The 20,993-nt window shown below is 45.0% G+C and overlaps 1 non-coding gene and 1 pseudogene across 1 annotated transcript; one reads left to right on the forward strand and one right to left on the reverse strand.

Annotated features, from left to right (window-relative positions):
• Positions 1-272: 272 nt before the first annotated feature.
• LOC100386920 (T-box transcription factor TBX3 pseudogene) lies at positions 273-20,312 on the forward strand (annotated as a pseudogene).
• Positions 11,695-11,767, reverse strand: TRNAK-CUU (transfer RNA lysine (anticodon CUU)). Its single transcript has one exon. It is a non-coding gene; the product is annotated as a tRNA-Lys (tRNA).
• Positions 20,313-20,993: the final 681 nt, after the last annotated feature.

Below are 20,993 nucleotides of genomic sequence, written 5' to 3' on the forward strand. Positions count from 1 at the left end.
GGCTGACCTCACAGCACCGCGACCCGCGCAGCCGCTGCCCCAGCCAATTGCAGCCCGCTGCGCACGCGCCCCTGCGCCCGCGCCGCCCCGGGGCACGCCGGGACTGGTAGTTCCGAGTCGCTGGAGGAGCAGCCGGGTGGGGGAGGGGCCGGCCACCCTCACCCCGACCCCGGCCCGTTTCCATCCCCCACCCTCCACTCCCCATCCCCCCGCCTGCTGCGGGTCGGTAAAGCGGAGATTTGATTTCGTTGGAGGTTAAGGTGGAGCTGGCGATGGGGGAGACTGGGGGCGGTGAGCCATTAGTGATGAAAGAATGGCAAAGGTCCCTCGCGCAGATAAGCCCCCATTGATGTGGAAGTATCCGGACAGAATAGGACTGCCTCTGAAACCTCCATTCAAAAGCATTCCGCTAGTTTTTGCATAGAAAAGCTTTAGGGTCAGCAATCTGGCCTCAAGGAGGTGGGAAGCGGAGTCCGCTTCTGGAACCAGCTTCATTGTTTAGCAAGCCCACTGCCGAGTCTGTTTGGTGGGATTGATAGCCATTGTTGGCTCCCGGGTCTACCTCCTCTTTGCCAGCCCCGGCCCTGCGGAAATGAGGAAGATGACGTAGGAAACACTAGGCAGGCTTTGACTGAGATGATGGAGCTCTGCTTTCTGAAAACGCTAGTGTGAATACACCAACGTCTGCATTCCATGCCTGCCCCGTTCGTGCTTTTTTGTCATCTAATTTTTTGAGCCGTAATTGAATGTACACACTCTAAACACACGGATTTCTTCAACATTATACATTTTTCTTTTCTTTTCTTTCTTTTTTTTTTTTTCAATAGAGATGGGGTTTCATCATGTGGGTCAGGATGGTCTCTATCTCCTGACGTTGTTATCCGCCCGCCTCAGCCTCCCAAAGTGCTGGGATTACAGGCGTGAGCCACCGCGCCCGTCCCTTCTTTCTTCTTTTTTTTTTTTAGCTCAAGATGGAGTGCAGTAGTGCTTCAGCCTGGGTGACACTGCAACCTCCTCTTCCCAGGTTCAACAGATTCTCCTGCCTCATCCTCCTGAGTAGCTGGGCTTACAGACAGTCACGTACCACTATGCCCAGCTAATTTTTGTATTTTTAGTAGAGACCGGGTTTCACCATGTTGACCAGGCTGGTGTAGAACTCGTGACCTCGTGATCCACCCACCTGGGCCTCTCAAAGTGCTGGGACTACAGGCATGAGCCACCCTGGCCTAAACAGACAGATTTCTTTATGTCGTTCCCTGTACAAAAACAACTTCATTGGCTCAACTGCCAAATAGCACCTGAGTTTAATGTGAGAATTATATTTTCCATCAGTTTAATGTGAGAATTACATATACAGGCTTAGCATAGTGCCCAAAAATGAATGAGCACTCAATGAACATTAAAGGATAAACCCCAAAGTCTTTGGCCTGGTATCTAAGTCCTTCCACAAATAGCCCTTAGCCTACCTGCATCCTCTATACAAACCTGTGTCCTCCTGCACAAACCTTTGTCTCCGTGGCTTTCTAAGCTCTCCCCTGTCGGAGATCTACACCCCACCAATTCTGGGGCCCTCTTCATTTATCTGACTTCCATTTCTCCTTCAGTCCTTTTAACACAACCACTTCCTTGACAATAGAAACCCACAAAAACCTTCCTTAATCCAGTTGAATACACACCATCTTGTCACAGCTACTCCTTGCAAGCTTGTCCAACCTGCCTTATTTTGTTTTTATTTGGTTTTAGGCTTTCGCCATGGTTTTTCAGTCTCTAAGGAGGAAGCGGCTTTATTAGCCCACCCAGAAACAGAAACTAAGAATGCATGACTGTATTCCCTCCTTTCGACGCCACTGCTAAGTATTGAAAAAATAGATAAGGGCTTCTTTGGGACTCCACCCCACCAAAACTGTCCTGTAGACTTACAAAAATTTTTTTAATATAAAATACCCACATACTTTTTTTTTTTAGACCAAGTCTCAATCTGTTGCCCAGGCTGGAGTACAGTCGTGCAGTCTCGGCTCATTGCAGCCTCCGCTTCACAGGAGCCATTCTCCTGCCTCAGCCTCCCAAGTAGCTGGGATTACAGGCACATGCCACCATGCCCAGCTAATTTTTGTGTTTTTAGTAGAGATGGGGTTTCATCATGATGGCCAGGCTGGTCTCGAACTCTGATCCACCTCCCAAAGTGCTGGGATTACAGGTGTGAGCCACCACACCCTGTCAAAACTCCATTTTTTTAAAAAAAAGAGAAAATGTGAGTGGTGAAAAATGCACATGCCAAATGTGGGAGGATAATTGGGGGGAAGTAAAAGTGTTCCTTTAGTTTTGCCCTGTTTCTTTGTATTTTGTATTTCTTTCTTTCTTTTTTAAAGATGGGGTTTCGGAGAACGATCCAAGATGGCCGATCGCTAACATCCAGGGATTGTAGCTCTCAGGGAAGGCGCGGAGAACTAGAGGACGCCACACTTTCAGACAAATTCTGGTCGCTCACAGAGCAGAAGTTCCCCCAGTGGTGGAAACACACGAGTCGCCAGCGCGACTCTCGTGGTCGGCGCAGCGGTTCCGCCGGCACCTCGACGCTGCAGCACTTGGCGCAGAGTAAACAGGACCAGCTCCCCTTCTGACCGAGGTTTGAGCCCCGGGAAGGCAGAGTCGCGTACTACGGAAACAAGAAGGAAGCCCGACAGGAGAATCCTGGGCAGAAAAGCACCATCAGTCTTAACGCCGCTGCTCTGGCCCTGGGAACTAACAACCTGGACGTCCACTCAAGAGACCTAATCTGAAAGTTGGTAATTTCAAAGACGACAGGAAGATAAATTTACAATGACAGGAAGAAACCAGCGTAAAAAAGCTGAGAATACTCAAAGTCAGAACGCCTCTCCCTCTATGATCACAGTTCCACATCAACAATGGAACAAGGCTTGATGGAGAACGAGCGCCTCCTGATGACAGAATCACTCTTCAAGGAATGGATAATAACAAACTTCGGTGAGTTAAAAGACCATGTTGTAGCCCAATGTAAAGAAACTAGGAACTTTGAAAAAAGGTTTGATGAAATCCTATTGAGAATAGACAACTTAGAGAGGAGTATGAGTGAATTAATGGAACTGAAGAATACAATACAGGAACTCCAAGAAGTATGCACAGGTTTAAACACTCGAATTGTTCAAGCAGAAGGGATATCAGAGGTCAAAGTCCAACTTAATGAAATAAAACGTGAAGAAAAGATTAGAGAAAAAAAGGATAAAAAGGAATGAGCAAAGTCTCCACGAAATGTGGGACTATGTGAAAAGACCAAATTTACGTTTGATAGGTGTACCTGAATGCGACGGAGAGAATGAATCCAAGCTGGAAAATACCCTTCAGGATATTATTCAGGAAAATTTTCCTAAACTAGCAAAGCAGGTCAACATTCAACCCCAGGTAATACAGAGAACACCACAAAGATATTCCTCAAGAAGAGCAACCCCAAGGCACATAATCGTTAGATTCACCAGGGTTGAAACGAAGGAGAGGATACTAAGGGCAGCCAGAGAGAAAGGTCAGATTACCCACAAAGGCAAGCCTATCAGACTTACAGCAGATCTCTCGGCAGAAACTCTACAGGCCAGAAGAGAGTGGGGGCCAATATTCAACATCCTCAAAGAACAGAACCTTCAGCCCAGAATTTCATATCCAGCCAAACTAAGCTTCACAACTGAAGGAAAAATAAAATCTTTTATGAACAAGCAAGAACTCAGAGATTTTATTACCACCAGGCCTGCTTTACAAGAGCTTCTGAAAGAAGCATTACACACAGAAAGAAACAACCAGTATTAGCCTTTCTAAAAATACACCAAAAAGTAAAGAGCACCAACATAAAGAAGAATTTACACCAACAAATGGATAAAACAGCCAGTCAACATCAAATGGCAGTAACCCTAAATTTAAATTGACTGAATTCCCAATCAAAAGACACAGCCAAAACCCAACGGCATGTTACATCCAGACCTGTTTCACATGCAAGGATACACAAAGACTCAAAACAAAGGGATGGAGAAAGATTTACCAACCAAATGGAGAGCAAAAATAAATAATAAATAAATAAAAAGCAGGAGTTGCAATTCTTGTATCGGATAAAATAGATTTTAAAGCAACAAAGATATAGTGGTAAAAGGATCAATGCAACAACAAGAGCTAACGATCCTAGCACCCAGATAGGAGACTTAGATTCAATGAGACAGAAAATTAATAAGGATATCAAGGACTCGAACTCAGATCCAGAACAAGTAAACTTAATAAATATTTATAGAGCTCTCCACTTCAAATACACAAAATATACATTCTTGTCAATACCACATCACACCTACCCATTAGTTTAAATGAAACATTGATTGGCCATTATTAATACCCAATTTTTTTCAAAATAAAGCAATATTTCCATTTACTCTCCCTCTTTCTCTTCCTCTTTCTTCCTCTCCTTTACTTATTTTTTTTTTTTCTTTCCTTCTCTCAAAAAAAAAAAGAAATCAACTTGTAAACCTCTAGATCCAGGTCGGCAATGTCTCTTTCATTGCTTGATTTCCTTTCTTCCCTTCCCTCCCTCCCTCCCTCCCTCCCCGCTTCCTCCCTTCCTTCCTTCCTTCATCCCTTCCTTCCTCCCTACCGTCCTTATTCCCTTCCTTCCTGCCTTCCTCCCCGCCCCCCCCAAAAAAAAAAAAAAGATGGGGTTTCACCATGTTGGTCAGGCTGGTCTTGAACTCCCGACCTCAGGTGATCCGCCTGCCTTGGCCTCCAAAGTGTTTGGATTACAGGCGTGAACCAACATGCCCTGCCTGTATTTTGTATTTGTCAGGGTAGCTGGTCAGACAAATGGAGGTGGGAAAGAGACTGATTCTCCTGCCTCAGCCTCCTGAGAGGCTGGGATTACAGGTGTCCACCACGATGCCCAGCGAATTTTTTTTTTTTTTTTGTGCTTTTAGTAGAGACAGGGTTTCACCTTGTTAGCCAGGCTGGTCTCAAACTACTGACCTCAGGTGATCCATCTGCCTCGGCCTCCCAAAGTGCAGGGATTACAGGCGAGAACCACCGTGACTGCTCTTGTTTTTTCTTTTACCACAAATGGCCTATACGTATTGTTCAGTTGTATTCTTTTTTTTTTTTTTAAAGATGGTGTTTCACCATAATGGCCAGGCTGGTCTTGAACTCCTGACCTCAGGTGATCCACTTACCTTGGTCTCCCAAAGTGCTGGGATTACAGGCGTGAGCCACCGCGCCCAGCCCTCTTTTTTTTTTTAAGAGACAGAGTCTCAGCTGGGCATGCTGGCTCACACCTATAATCCAAGCACTTTGGAGGCCAAGGCGGGCGTATCACCTGAGGTTGGGAGTTCAAGATCAGCCTGACCAACATGGTGAAACTCCCGTCTTAAAAAAAAAAAAAAAAAAAAAAAAAATGTCCGGGCGCCTTGGCTCACGCCTGTAATCCCAGCACTTTGGGAGGCCAAGGCAGGTGGATCATGAAGTCGAGATCAAGATCCGGCCAACATGCTGAAACCCTGTCTCTACTAAAAAATTCAAAATTAGCTGGGCATGGTGGCATGCGCCTGTAGTCCCAGCGACTAGGGAGGCTGAGGCAGGAGAATTGCTTGAACCCAGGAGACAGAGATTGCAGTGAGTCAAGACTGTACCACTGCACTCCAGCCTGGTGCCTGCGACAGAGCAAGACTGTCAAAAAAAAAAAGTTAAAAATTAGGGGCAATGTTCTGTGTCTTACTCTGGTGTGGTTACATGGTGTTACATGGTTTTTGTTGTTGTTGTTTAGTTTTGTTTTTGAGACAGAGTTTTGCTCTTGTTACCCAGGCTGGAGCGCAATGGCGCGATGTCGGCTCACCGCAACCTCCACCTCCTGGATTCAAGCAATTCTCCTGCCTTAGCCTTCCTAGTAGCTGGGACTACAGGCATGCGCCACCATGCCCGGCTAATTTTTTTGTATTTTTAGTAGAGACGGGGTTTCACCATGTTGACCAGGACGGTCTCGATCTCTTGACCTCGTGATCCACCCGCCTCGGCCGCCCAAAGTGCTGGGATTATAGGTGTGAGCCACCGGGCCCGGCATGCCCAGCTAACTTTTGTATTTTTAGTAGAGACAGGGTTTCACCATGTTGGCCAAGATGGTCTCGATCTCATGACTTCGTGATCCACCTGCCTTGGCCTCCCAAAGTGCTGGGATCTCTTGTCTTTTTAAACCCAGAGGAGACGTTCTTAACCTCAGAGCCCATGGATACAATTCATGGGGGGGTCCATGAAGTTGGATAAGAAATAAAATTACATTTTTATTTTCACCAAATTCTAATTAAAACTTAGCATTTTGGCCGGGCGCGGTGGCTCAAGCCTGTAATCCCAGCACTTTGGGAGGCCAAGGAGGGTGGATCACCAGGTCAAGAGTTCCAGATCAGCCTGGCCAACATGATGAAACCCCGTCTCTACTAGAAATACAAAAAAAAAATTAGCTGGGCATAGTGGCACGTGCCTGTAATCCCAGCTACTCAGGAGGCTGAGGCAGGAGAATTGCCTGAACCCAGGAGGCGGAGGTTGCGGTGAGCCAAGTTTGCGCCATTGCACTCCTGCCTGGGTAACAAGAGTGGAACTCCGTCTCAAAAAAAAAAAAGACAAAAAACTTAGCATTTCATTCCATTATAAATGAACACTATATTATAATATTACATTATAATACTACATTATACTACTATATACTACTGTAATACTACCTTATAATACATTCCATTATAAATGAATAATACGATAGTATTAGCTGTGGCTTTGTTATCAATATAAATTACAGGTGTTTTCATATCACATTGTGGCTACTGCAAATATCACAAAACTATCATTTATATTTATCACTAATTTAAAACTTTTGTAGTTGCCCGGGTGCTGTGGCTCACACCTGTAATCCCAGCACTTTGGGAGGCAGAGGCAGGTGGATCTGGAGGTCAGGAGCCCAAAATGGTAAACTCCTGTCTCTACTAAAAATACGAAACTTAGCTGGGCATGGTGGCTCCTGCCTATAATCCCACCTACATGGGAGGCTGAGTTAGGAGAATCACTTGAACCCGGGAGGCAGAGGTTGCAGTGAGCCGAGATCATGCCACTGTACTCCAGCCTGGGCAACAGAACAAGAAGCAAGAGTCCAACTCAATAAATAAGTAAATAAAACAAAACGATTGTAGTTATTGGACCTGCAGCTTGATCTTGTTATTTAATGCATTCATAAGGAACATATGTATTACTATATTTTACTTTAAAATATTTTGATAGCCAGACACAGTGGCTCACGCCTGTAATCCCAGCACTTTAGTAGGCTGAGGCGGGTGGATCACGAGGTCAGGAGTTCAAGACCAGCTTGGCCAACATGGTGAAACCCCGTCTCTACCAAAAGCACAAAAATTAGCTGGGCCTGGTGGTGCTTGCCTGTAGTCCCAACTACTCAGGAGGCTGAGGTAGGAGAATCACTTGAAACCAGGAGGCGGAGGTTGCAGTGAGCCAAGACTGCACTCCAGCCTGGGCGACAGAGCGAGACTCTGTCTCAAAAAAAAAAAAAAATGATAACTATGTTTTAATGCAGTTTTTTTTTAACAATCCTTTTATTTTATGCATTTAAGACATTCTGAGAAAAGAATTAATTGCCTTCAGCAGACTGTCCCTGGGGCTGCAGGGGTAGTCCGTGGCTCAAATACAGTTGCCTCCACCTCTATTAGTGGTGGTTTTAGTCTTTGCTTAGTATTAGTATTTACTTTCTGAAAAGTCCAGGTCTTTGTTGAATATCTGGCATTCTGGATTCACCTGATTATTTACTCACGGTGTTACTTGTTACTTACATTTTCTATAAATGTAAAGTTAGGTCTAAAGTCTTGATTAGATCTAAGTTAAGTGTTTTTTTTGTGTGTGTGTGGTTTTTTTTTTAAGACGGGGTTTCACCAGGTTGGTCAGGCTGGTCTTGAACTCCCCACCTCAGCTGATCCACCTGCCTTGGCCTCCAAAGTGCTTGGATTACAGGCATGAGCCCCCACACCCGGCCAAGTTAAGTGTTTTAACAAGCATATTTTAAAGGTGATGCTGTGCCCTTCTTCTTGTATTACATCATCAGCATGTGATAGCTGGTCGTCCCACTGTTAGTGATGCTAAGTGTGATCACAGGGCCACAGAGGTTAAGACACTTTTGTTGTTGCATAATCTAATGTATTTAAATTTATGGAAAAATGTAAACACATACAATACTAGAGGCATTAGTGTCATAAACTCTGTTGTATGAGTCACTCAACTTCTACAGTTATTAACATGCAGCTGATCTTGTTTCATTGAAATTTCTTCATTCCTCTCCCCCCAAAAATGCATATTCACAGATTCCAGAGATCATGTCTATTTTATTCATAAACAATTTAGTATGTATCTCTAAATGACATTATTGCAATTAAATGCAAATAACTCCTTATCGTCAAGTATCCAGTCTGTGTTCAAATTCCCTGATTGTCTCATACATGTTTCATCAGGACTGTGAACAAAGCCCACACATTTCATTCCATTAAGATGTCTCTGTCTGTCTTTTTCATGCCATTTACTTGTTGAAGAAACCGGACTGCACTGAATTAGCACACTGTCTTAAAATGTTCATTTATAGGCCAGTCGCAGTGGCTCACACTTGTAATCCCAGCACTTTGGGAGGCCGAGGTGGGTGGATCATGAGGTCAGGAGTTTGAGACCAGCCTGGTCAACATGGTGAAATCCCCATTTGTACTAAAAATACAAAAATTAGCTGGGCACAGTGGTGGGCACCTGTAATCCCAGCTATTCTAGAGGCTGAGGCAGGAGAATTGCTTGAACCTGGAGACAGAGGTTGTAGAGAGCTGAGATCGCACCACTGCACTCTAGCCTGGGTGACAGAGCCAAGACTCTGTCTCAAAAAAAAAAAAAAAAAGAAAAGAAAAGAAAAAGAAAAAAAGTTTATTTATAGATTAATTGAACATAAAATCTTCAAATATGATTTCCATGAGAGAATAAAATGTATTTCATGTGGTTTATCTTTGCATTTTCTTAGTACAAATAGTAATGTCAACATAATAAATCATCAGCCAACATTAAGAAAAAATATCCTTTAAGATTAAGTTTGTTTGGCCAGGCGCGGTGGCTCAAGCCTGTAATCCCAGCACTTTGGGAGGCCGAGGCGGGTGGATCACAAGGTCAAGAGATCGAGACCATCCTGGTTAACATGGTGAAACCCCATCTCTACTAAAAAAATACAAAAAATTAGCTGGGCATGGTGACGCATGACTGTAATCCCAGCTACTCAGGAGGCTGAGGCAGAAGAATTGCCTGATCCCAGGGGGCGGAGATTGTGGTGAGCCAAGATTGCGCCATTGCACTCCAGTCTGGGTAACAAGAGCGAAACTCTGTCTCAAAAAAAAATAAAAATGCTACTTCTGAAGGCTCTGTGATCCTAATTTTCTCCCTTGACTTTAATATAGGACTGCATCAAAACAAACTATTGCTTTTATAAAAGCTTTTTGAGAATGAAGATGATGACAATTACTTACTATAAGGTATAATAAAATAATAAATAATAAAATTTAAAATCAAAATTATCTCCCAACTGGAATACTGATGGTATTAGTTTCCTGGGACTGCCAAACAGAAATTTTTTATTTCACAGTTCTGGAGGCTAGACATCCCATGTAAAGGTGTTGGGAAGAAGCTGTGCCATGCCTCTCCCCTAGCTTCTGGTAGTTTGCTGGCAATCTTTGGCGTTCCTTATCTTGCAGAAGCATTTGGTGTTCCTTAGCTTGAAGAAGCATTACCCCAGTTTCTGCCTTTATCTGCACATGGCTTTCTCGCAGGTATCTAAATATTGGTGTCTGGGTTTTTGTGCCTTTTTCCAAATTTCTCTCTTTTTTAAAAAATATATATAAAGACACCAGTTATAAAGGATCAGGAAGCCACTCTACTCTGGTCCAACCTCATCTTAACTAATTACATCTGTGACAAAGCTTTTTCCAAATAATATCTCCTTCTGAGGCCCTGAGGGTTTTTTGTTTTTTTTTTTGAGATGGAGTTTTGCTCTTGTTGCTCAGGCTGGAGTGCAATCTTGGCTCACTGCAACCTCTGCCTCCTGGGTTCAAACAATTCTCCTGCCTCAGCCTCCCGAGCAGCTGGGACTACAGGCATGTGCCACCATGCCCAGCTGATTTTTTTTTTGTATTTTTAGTAGAGATGGGGTTTCACAATGTTGACCAGGATGGTCTCGATCTCTTGACCTCATGATCCACCTGCCTCGGCCTCCCAAAGTGCTGGGATTATAGGAGTGAGCCACCGCATCCGGCCGGGTTAGGATTTTAACATGAATTTTTGGGGGGGACACAATTCAGCCCATAACCCCACTCTCCTATTTTAAATGGATGTATGGCATTTTCATTGACCTTTCATCAATTTACCAATTTGCTTTTTCTTCCACTTGGTTTACTTCTCCAAAAAAAATCCACCCCACTTCCCATCACCTATCAATTAATTATGCCTCTATAATGATGGGGGTGTTTGGGTATATTCATTTCTGATGCTGAGATTTTTTAATGCCTTTCTTCCAAGGTGTGAAATTGTATTTTGAATTGATAACATAGAGTAATTGTGGAGAATATTTGAGAATTGCTGGGAATAACTAAAAATATGTAAGATGAGGAAAAAACTTGCAACCGTCAACATATAATGGTTTTTCCCAAAGAAAGATTTTTAGGAAAACATAAGGGAAAGAGAATTACTTGGTTTAAAATGTGTTTTGAGACTCTAAAATGGCTGCAGGAAAAACTATGAGTTTGAATCACTGACTTAAAAAAAAAAAAAAGGATATCTACATAGAAGCACTCAGCGATGGAAAAAAAAAAAAAGGAAAGAAAAAAGATTTAAAAGTTCTAAGGCTCTGTTCCCAATAGCTACTGTATTGGTTCATCACTAAAACAATCTTACAGTGGTTTAAAATATAGCACAGCTGTTCTGCAAACTAATCTTCAATATCGCATAACATTAAGTAAAAAATAAACATTCCAACCGTTTTGACAGAGAATACTTCAGCAATATTATGAACTCTATGATTTCGTTAATTTTCACGTCGTCTTATCCTCTAACCTTTCGCATTCAGCTGTCCTTCAAACAGACCACTCAGCAACAAATACTTTTCTACAGCAGATAACCTTTAACTGTGTAATTTACAAGATGAAATTTTCTGGTTTCAATGATGCTGTGTTTTTTTTTTTTTTAACCGAGTCTTGCTGTATCTTCCAGGCTGGAGTGAAGTGGCATCTCGGCTCACTGCACCCTCCACCTCCTGGGTTCAAGCGATTCTCCTGCCTTAGGCTCCAGAGCAGTTGGAACTACAGGCGCCTGCCACCACACCCAGCTAATTTTTGTATTTTTAGTAGAGATGAGGGGTCACCATATTGGCCAGGCTGGTCTCGAACTCCTGAACCTCATGATCCACCCACATCGGCCTCCCAAAGTGCTGAGATTACAGGCCCGAGGCACCACGCCCGGCCCCATTGTTCCTTTTTTAAATTAGTTCGGTCTTAGTATTTTTTTTAATGTATTGAATTATTTAAAAATAAAAACATCCGGGCTGAAGTCGGTTATTACCATTAACGAGACCTGAAGTTGGTCAGATGAAAGCAAAATATAAGTCGCCCAACGTGGGGCTCGAACCCACGACCCTGGGATTAAGAGTCCCATGCTCTACCGACTGAGCTAGCCGGGCTGTTGGGGAAAGCAGCTTTTCCTAGAACTTTTCAAAGAAATAAGATTGTTTTTATTTTTTTCTCCAAGAGATATATTTCTACTTAAACGATCTCTCTATAATTATTTTTTCTTTTGGTAAAGTTTTTCAATACTTCTAAAACTTGCGTTTCATGTCTGATTCTGTGCGCACAAACTTCAGTTGTTTGATAAAAATGTGTAAACAGCCCTCTAGTGGTCGGCACCTTTCCGTTTCCTTAAAGGTAAAGTAGGCCCAGAAAGGAGAAGCGCCTCCAGCCTGGAGGAGTGTGGGGGTGCCTCCAGTTCATCCAAAAGATTCCCGCCCGCAGAGCGCCCACCTGCAGCTGCGGGGGCGGAAGATGTTCTCGGCACCCGCGTGGCCCGCTGCAAAAGCAGGCTGGGACAAAGGTCCTGCACGCTGTCTGGAAACAATCGGAACGGAAAGCCGAGCTGCAGAGATGGCTGGCCTCTCCGATCATGTCATGTACAGATCTTAGGGATTTTTTTTTATTTGGCACGGCAGTGGTTCAACTAAGACATGTCATGGTGTTCACACGAGATTAAAAAGCTAATGCAGTCTCAGCAAGAAATAAAAAATACTGTAGAGAGTTTGCTCACACTCAAAACTAAAAAGTGAAAACATCCCATAGACTGATGGAACCTCAGTGTGGGAAGGGACCATTATTCCAAGCCTCTCCCTACTAAAACAACAACAACAACAACAAAAAAAACATGTATTCCTTTTTTCCAGTAGAAATTCTTTCACAGTAGGCAAACAGTCCCAGTTGACGAGGGAAACTACTTTGTGAAAAACAAAAACAGGCCGGGTGCGGTGGCTCAAGCCTGTAATCCCAGCACTTGGGACGCCCAGGCAGGTGGATCACGAGGTCAAGAGATTGAGACTATCCTGGTCAACATGGTGAAACCCTGTCTCTACTAAAAATACAAAAAATTAGCTGGGCATGGTAGTGCGTGCTTGTAATCCCAGCTACTCAGGATGCTGAGGCAGAAGAATTGCCTGAACCCAGGAGGCAGAGGCTGCGGTGAGCCGAGATCGTGCCATTGCACTCCAGCCTGGGTAACAAGAGCAAAACTCCGTCTCAAAAAAAAAAAAAAAAAGCAGGGTTAGAAAAATATACTTTGGCAAATCCTTTTATTATTTATTTATTTATTTATTATTATTGTTATTTATTTTATTTTATTTTTTTTTTTTGAGATGGAGTTTCACTGTTGTTACCTGCTCAGGCCTGCAAAGGCATGAGCCACAGCGCCCAGCCTGTTATTGTTATTTTTGAGACAAAGTCTTGCTCTGTTGCCCAGGCTGGAGTGCAATGGGGTGATCTCAGCTCACTGGAACCTCCACCTCCCAGGTTCAAGTGATCACTCCTCCCTCAGCCTCCTGAGTAGCTGAGATTACAGGCATGCACCACCATGCCTGGCTAATTTTTATATTTTTAGTAGAGATGGAGTTTCACCATGTTGGCCAGACTGGTCCTGAACTCCTGACCTCAGGTAATCCACCCACCTTGGCCTCCCAAAGTGCTGGGATTCTGGGTGTGAGCCACCACACCTAGCAGTGGCAAATCATTTTAAACAAGGATTACCAATTGTGGTTAAATCATTATGTTAATATTATACGTTAGTAGTTGATGGAGAACTGGGTATTTACAGGGTTGAAGTAACCCCACACAGGTTCCTAGATGCAAGTAGGACAATCTCATTGTATGATGGCAGATTCAGGTTGTTATTACCTTAATCCAGACATTTATCTGAGTTTTGCTAGTGTGTTACTAATCCTCAACAAGATAGTGTATCTTCAGCAGTGATATAACACAAAATTAATGATAATTATTTGTTATAGTCAAAAAATGTTTTACTTGGGTCCATTGGCCTTTAGGTATTCATTCCAGTTTACAGGAAATATACAGGATGGAGGAACAAGATGAATGACACCATAAGGAACCAATAACACAAAGTCAGAGAGTGGGAAATGACCCAGGACAACTAGCCTTCAACATGTTTTTTTTTTTTTTGGAGACAGAGTCTCACTCAGTCACCAGGCGCCAGGCTGGAGTGCAGTGGCACGATCTCGGTTCACTGCAACCTCCGCCTCCTGGGTTCAAGGGATTCTCCTGCCTCAGCCTCAGCCTTCCGAGTAGCTGGAATTACAGGTGTGTGCCACCATGCCCGGCTAATTTTTGTATTTTTAGTGGAGACAGGGTTTCACCATGTTGGCGAGGCTGATCTCAAACTCCTGACCTCAGGTGATCCACCCGCCTTGGCCTCCCAAAGTACTGGGTTTACAGGCATGAGCCACACTGCCTAGACGGCTTTTGCTGGATTAAAAGAGACAAAAGGGCCATAATAATCAGAGGCAATAGGTGATCCTAGATTGGATACTGTTCTGGAAAAACTAGTTATAAAGAGATTTTAGAGTCAACTAGAGAAATTTAAATATAATTTGAATATTTGATGAGATAAAAATCTACTGTAGGCCGGGCACGGTGGCTCACACCTGTAATCCCAGCACTTTGGGAGGCTGAAGCGGGTGGATCCCAAAGTCAAGAGATCGAGACCATCCTGGCCGACATGGTGAAACACCCCCCTTTCTACTAAAAATTAAAAAAAAAAAAAAATTAAGCCGGGCGCGGTGGCTCACGCCTGTAATCCCAGCACTTTGGGAGGCCGAGGCGGTTGGATCACGAGGTCAAGAGATCGAGACCATCCTCGTCAACATGGTGAAACACCGTCTCTACTAAAAATACAAAAAATTAGCTGGGCATGGTGGCGCATGCCTGTAATCCCAGCTACTCGGGAGGCTGAGGCAGGAGAATTGCCTGAACCAGGAGGCGGAGGTTGCTGTGAGCCGAGATCGCATCATTGCACTCCAGCCTGGGTAACAAGAGCGAAACTCCGTCTCAAAAAAAAAAAAAAAATTAGCCTAGTCTGGTGGCACTCGACTGTGGTCCCAGCTACTTAGGAGGCTGAGGCGGAAGCATCGCTTGAACCCAGGAGGTGGAGGTTGCAGTGAGCCTAGATTGCGCCACTGCACTCCAGCCTGGTGACAGAGCAAGACTCTGTCTCAAAAAAAAAAAAAAAAAATTTTTACTGTAATGGAAAGTGGAGATGTTTAGCTGAAAAAACAAGTTTTAGAATAAATGTAATCATTCATTTTAGTAAAAAGAAGACCATAACCTAAGGTATTAATGATTGATATTTGGATAGTGGGTATCTGAACATTTTACTTTTTAATTTTTTGCTTGTCTTTATTTTCAAATTTTCTAAAACACATATGTATACTTCTATAATATTAAAAGGGTTATTTTTTAAAAGTACATAGATAGAAGAAAAGAAAAGCAAATATAAAACTGTAAAATGTGGCCAGCAATTAGGCTTATGCAAATGAGATCCAGGCCAGGCGATGTGGCTCCCCTGTGATCCCAGCACTTGGGGAGGCTGAGGTAAGAAGATCACTTGAGCCCAGTAGTTTTATTTCCTTTTCTTTTTCTTTTTCTTTTAAGATGGGGTTTCACCATGTTGGTCAGGCTGGTCTTGAACTCCCGACCTCAGGTGATCCTCCTGCCTTGGCCTCCAAAGTGCTTGGATTACAGGCATGAGCCACCATGCCCGGCCGAGCCCAGTAGTTCTAAACCAGCTCTAACAACATAGCAAGATCCCCTACGCTCAGCATGGTGACACACACCTGTAGTCTTAGCTACCTGAGAGGCTGAGGTGAGAGGATTGCTTCAGTGGCCAACAGAAAGAAACCTTGAAAGAAAGAAAGAAAAAAGAAAGAGAGAGATAGAGAAAGAAAGAAAGGAAGGAAGGAAAGAAGGAAGGAGGGAGGGAGGGAAGGAAGAAGGGAAGGAAGGAAGGAAAGAAGGAAGGAAGGAGATTCAGAAGTTCTGGATACTTCTTTTGTATAAGTGTACTACAAATCTCATCCGAACCTTTCTAGCAGTCATGGTGGAAAAGGTAAGCTGATCAGTTACGAAATTCATAGGGTCCTCACAATGAAGCCATTTAAACCAGATCAACTCCCAGGTTGCCCAGATCAAAAACGGAGAAGGGTATATAAATCCTGTTACTCAGAAATAAGTGCTGCTAAACCTAAGATATCTGGATCCTTGTTCCTTTGGAATGTGTGTGTGTGTCTGCGTTGTTTTTTTTTTTATTGTGGCAAAATATACATAAACATAAAATTTACCATCTTAACCTTTTTTTTTTTTTTTTGAGACGGAGTTTCACTCTTGTTATCCAGGCTGGAGTGCAATGGCACATTATCAGCTCACCGCAGCCTCTGCCTCCTGAGTTCAGGCGATTCTCCTGCCTCAGCCTCCCAAGTAGCTGGGACTACAGGCGCGTGCCACCATGCCCAGCTAATTTCTGTATTTTTAGTAGAGACGGTGTTTCACCTTGTTGACCAGGGTGGTCTTGATCGCTTGACCTTGTGATCCACCTGCCTCGGCCTCCCAAAGTGCAGGGATTACAGGCTTGAGCCACCGGCCCAGCCCTCATTCATGTTGTTATGCGACCATCGCCACCATTCATCTCCAGAACTGTTTCATTACCCCAAATTGAAACGCCATGCTCTGCAAACTGTAACTTCACACTGCCCTCTCCCTTCAGCTCCCAGAACCACCATTCTGCTGTCTCTATGAATTTGACTATTCTAGGTACTCATATAAATGGACTCATACAATTTTTGTCTTTTTGTGTCGGGCTTATTTTATTTCACACAATGGCTTCAAGGTCCATCCATAAGGTAGCATGTATCCGAATTTCATCTCCTTTTACTGCTGGATAACATTCCCTTATATGTATATAAAGGGAACCTTTGTTTACCCATTCATCGGTTGATGAACATTTGGGTTCCTTCCATCTTTTGGCTTTTTTTTTTTCCTTTTGGCTATTGTGACTAATGCTGTTATGAACATTGGCATGGAAATATCCATTTGAGTTTGTGCTTCCAATTCTTTTGGGTACATACCCAGAAGTGGAATTGTTGAATCATATGGTAATTCTATTTTAATTTTTTGAGAGTTCCTTTGGAAATTTTTTTTTTTTTTTTTTTGAGATGGAGTCTTGCTCTGCCACCCAGGCTGGAGTGCGGTGGCATAATCTTGGCTCACTGCAACCTCCACCTCCCAGGTTCAAGCAATTCTCCTGCCTCAGCCTCCTGAGTAGCTGGGACTACATGAATGCAACACTATGCCCGACTATTATTTTTATTTGAGATGGAGTCTCACTCTGTTGCCCAGGCTGGAGTGCATTGGTGTGATCTCGGCTCACAGCAACCTCTGCCAACCTCTGCCTCACAAGTCCAAGCGATTCTCCTGCCTCAGTCTCCCAAGTAGCTAGGATTACAGGTGTACACCACCATGCCCAGCTAAGTTTTGCATTTTAAGTAGAGACGGGGTTTCACCATATTGGCCAGGCTGGTCTTGAACTCCTGACCTCATGATCCACCCGCCTCAGCCTCCCGAAGTGCTGGGATTACAATCATGAGCCACTGTGCCCAGCTTTTTACATAGAGACAGAGCTTCATCATGTTGGCCAGGCTGGTCTCAAACTCCTGACCTCAAGTGATCTGTCCGCCTCAGCCTTCTAAAGTGCTGGGATTACAGGTGTGAGCCACCACGCCTGGCCCCTTTGGAATTTTAACCTTTATGAAAGTCACTACCATAATGCAGGCCTCTGTTTCTTCATCTACAAATAAAAGGCGGGGGTGAGAGGCAGAGGGAGGGCTAAATCAAGGGAGGGCTTTAGGAGATTTCTGAAGAGTCTCCCAGCCTTACATCTCATGATTGGATGATCACTTAGAACTCTGGACAAAAGTGCTGGTCCCCTCTTTAGAGTCCCTGTGAATACAAGATGAAAGGCTCTTCTTCCCAAGAGGCGTATCTTGATTTTCACTTGGTGTTGGTTTTAGAGGGACCTGGGGGTGGAGAATGGAGGGTGAGTGTCTAAGGTTGCACAGGCTGGAGCCACCACGGGGGCTCCTCTGCTTCTTCCCATTTCCTCCCAGTATTTCCTTCTCCTCTCCCTCACCTGCTCAGTTTGCCTCTGCGTGTCGGAAACAAGTGGTTCGAAGCCAAGGTCTAGGCCAGCCTGAAACAAAACACTTGAAATTTCAGCAAGGAAATTTCATTAGAAGGAACTGTACCATCTTCCAGTGTCACCATGGAGATGGCTGAGATGAGACTCAGGAAAACCCTTGGACTCCAGCCTCCTTCCCTCCTCCCCCGCAATATCAGCTGCAGCTAAACCAGACTCCTCAGTGATGTGTGGAGACCTCTGCAGCCAGCACTATCATTCTGATACTTCCCTAAAACTCTGCAAAACTACCCACTGCGTTAGGATGAAGTCCAAAGTCCAAACTCCTTAACAAGACCGAGCAGGTCTTTCGCGGTCTACCTTCAGCTTACCTCTCGGGCCTCATTGATCGGCATCCCATACCTATGTTCCAGCCACATTAAGCTGCTGGAAAGGGCAAAGGCAGGCACTTTATTTTCTTTATTTTTGTTTTTAATGAAAAGAATTTGTGGAGCGCATTTTCCAGCAAAGTTGTTGGGCACCATTATCCCCATTTTGCAGATGAGAACACTGAGGTGCAGAGAGGCTAAGGGGCTTTCCCCGGGTTGACACGGCCAATTTATGTCCCAGCGAGGGTGAGAGCGACGCCAAGGCTGAGGGCAGAGGAGCACGGCCCCGAGGCCTGCGACGCAGCCAAGATCTCCACCACCTCGTCGGAGGAGGCCTGCCGTGACAAGAGCAGCCCCGCGGTCAAGGCGTAACTTTTCGCCGCCGAGTGGCCCCGGGACAGCAAGCGGCTGGACAAGGCGTCGCCAGACTCACGCCGCAGCCCCGCCACCATCTCATCCAGCACCCAAGGCCTGGGCGCGGAGGAGCGCAGGAGCCCAGGCCGCGAGGGCGCAGCGCCGGCCAAGGTGGAGGAGGCGCGCGCGCTCCCGGGCAAGGAGGCCTTCGCGCCCCTCACGGTGCAGACGGACGCGGCGGCTGCGCTTTTGGCCCAGGGCCCACTGCCCAGCCTCGGCTTCGCCCCGGACCTGGCGGGCCAGCAGTTCTTCAACGGGCATCTGCTCTTCCTGCACCCTGGCCAGTTTGCCATGGGAGGCGCCTTCTCCAGCATGGCGGCCGCCGGCATGGGGCCCCTCCTGGCCACCGTGTCTGGGGCCTCCACCGGCGTCTCGACCTAATTCGACAGCCATGGCCTCTGCCGCCGCAGCACAGGGACAGTCCGGGGCTTCCGCGGCCACCCTGCCCTTCCACCTCCAGCAGCACGTCCTGGCTTCTCAGGGCCTGGCCATGTCCCCTTTCGGAAGCCTGTTTCCTTACCCTTACATGTACATGGCTGCGGCGCCTTCCAGCTCTGTGCACCGCCACCCCTTCCTCAATCTGAACACTATGCGCCCGCGGCTGCTCTACAGCCCCTACTCTATCCCGGTGCCGTCCCGGGCGGCAGCAGCCTGCTCACCACCGCCCTCCCCTCCATGGCGGCGGCCGCGGGGACCCTGGACGGCAAAGTCGCCGCACTGGCCGCCAGCCCGGCCTCGGTGGCCGTGGACTCAGGCTCTGAACTCAACAGCCGCTCCTCCAAGCTCTCCTCCAGCTCCGTGTCCTTGTCGCCCAAACCCTGCGCGGAGAAAGAGGCGGCCACCAGCGAACTGCAGAGCAACCAGCGGTTGGTCAGTGGCTTGGAAGCCAAGCCGGACAGGTCCCGCAGTGCGTCCCCGTAGATCCCTCCCAGACACGTCTCTTCATTCCAGTCCAGTCCAGACTGCCGTCCACTTTGTCGGATATAAACCACGGGCCCGCCATGGCGTTAGCCCTTCCTTTTTCAGTTGCTTCTGGGAAGGAGCCCCGGACTCCCTCGAGAGAATGTGCTAGAGACAGCCCCTGTCGTCTTGGCCTGGTTTATGCATCCGGGATCTGGAACAGATTCTGGGGGCTCAGAAACATCGGTTGCATTGAGCTATTGGGGGTGGGAGTTCCAACCTTTATGTCCAGAGCAATTTCCAGCAAGGCTGGTCTGGGTCTCTGCCCACCAGGCGGGGAGATGTTCAAAGACATCCCCCTCAGTGCGGATTTATATATTTTTTTCCTTCACTGTGTCAAGTGGAAACAGAAACAAATAAAATCTTTCAAAAAAAATGGGGACAAGTCAATACATTAACATGATTCTGTTTGTGCAGATTAAGAACTTTATAGGGACTTGTATTATCAATAAATTACTGAGCAGCTTTGTTTGGAGAGGGAAGTCCCTACCATTTGTTTAGTCTGTATTAAGGAAATCTGTGCCCTTTTAATATTCTTGTGATGTTTTCAGAGCCGCTATAGGTCTCTTCTTGCATGTTTCACAGTAATGTATTTGTGGTTTTTATTTTGAATGCTTGCTTTTGTAGTTAACCCTATACCCTTTGCCCAATCCTTTGCCCTCAAATCAGTGACCCAAGGGTGGAGGGCGATTTAAAGGAAAGGAGTGGGCAAAGCACATAAAATGAATTTATTTTATCTAAGCTCTGTAGCAGGATTCATATATATACAGGAAAGAGAAAGAACTATCAAAGATTGTTCTTTGATAGTTCTTTCTCTTTCCTGTATATGCAATGACAAAGTTTTAAAAAAAATAAGTGAGACTATTAGACAAAGTATTTATGTAATTATTTGATAACTCTTGTAAATAAGTGGAATATGAATGCTTGGAAGATTAAACTTTATTGACATTGTATATAGCGCTGTGTAAATAAAATGGCAACAGGTTTTGTGTTCTCGTTTTCCTTTAGTTGGTTTTATTTCCAGGTCACAGAATTGCTGTTAACACTAGAAAACACACTTCCTGCACCAACACCAATACCCTTTCAAAAGAGTTATCTGCCACATTTTTATTTTCCTTTTTAATGTCCAAAAGTGGGGGAAAGTACTATTTCCTGTTTCAGCCAAAAATTGGGAAAGGAGTACCACTTTCCAGCTTCACTTCAAACTCCTTAAAATATGACTGAGGTTGCTGTGGGAAGGGAGGCGGGCAGAGGCCGTGGTTTGACTTTCTTATTCTCTCATTATTTGTATTTGCTAGTCTCTGATTTCCTGAAAACGAAGTGGGATTTACTACTGTTGTCAATATCGATGGTGTTTTGAATTGCTGCCTATAGAGAGATATTCATAGTTCCAAAGTCAGGTGCTGAAAGATGGTTTAAAAAAATTCA

This window comes from Callithrix jacchus, chromosome 6, assembly GCF_049354715.1.
Source record: "Callithrix jacchus isolate 240 chromosome 6, calJac240_pri, whole genome shotgun sequence".
Taxonomy (NCBI): Eukaryota; Metazoa; Chordata; class Mammalia; order Primates; family Cebidae; genus Callithrix; species Callithrix jacchus.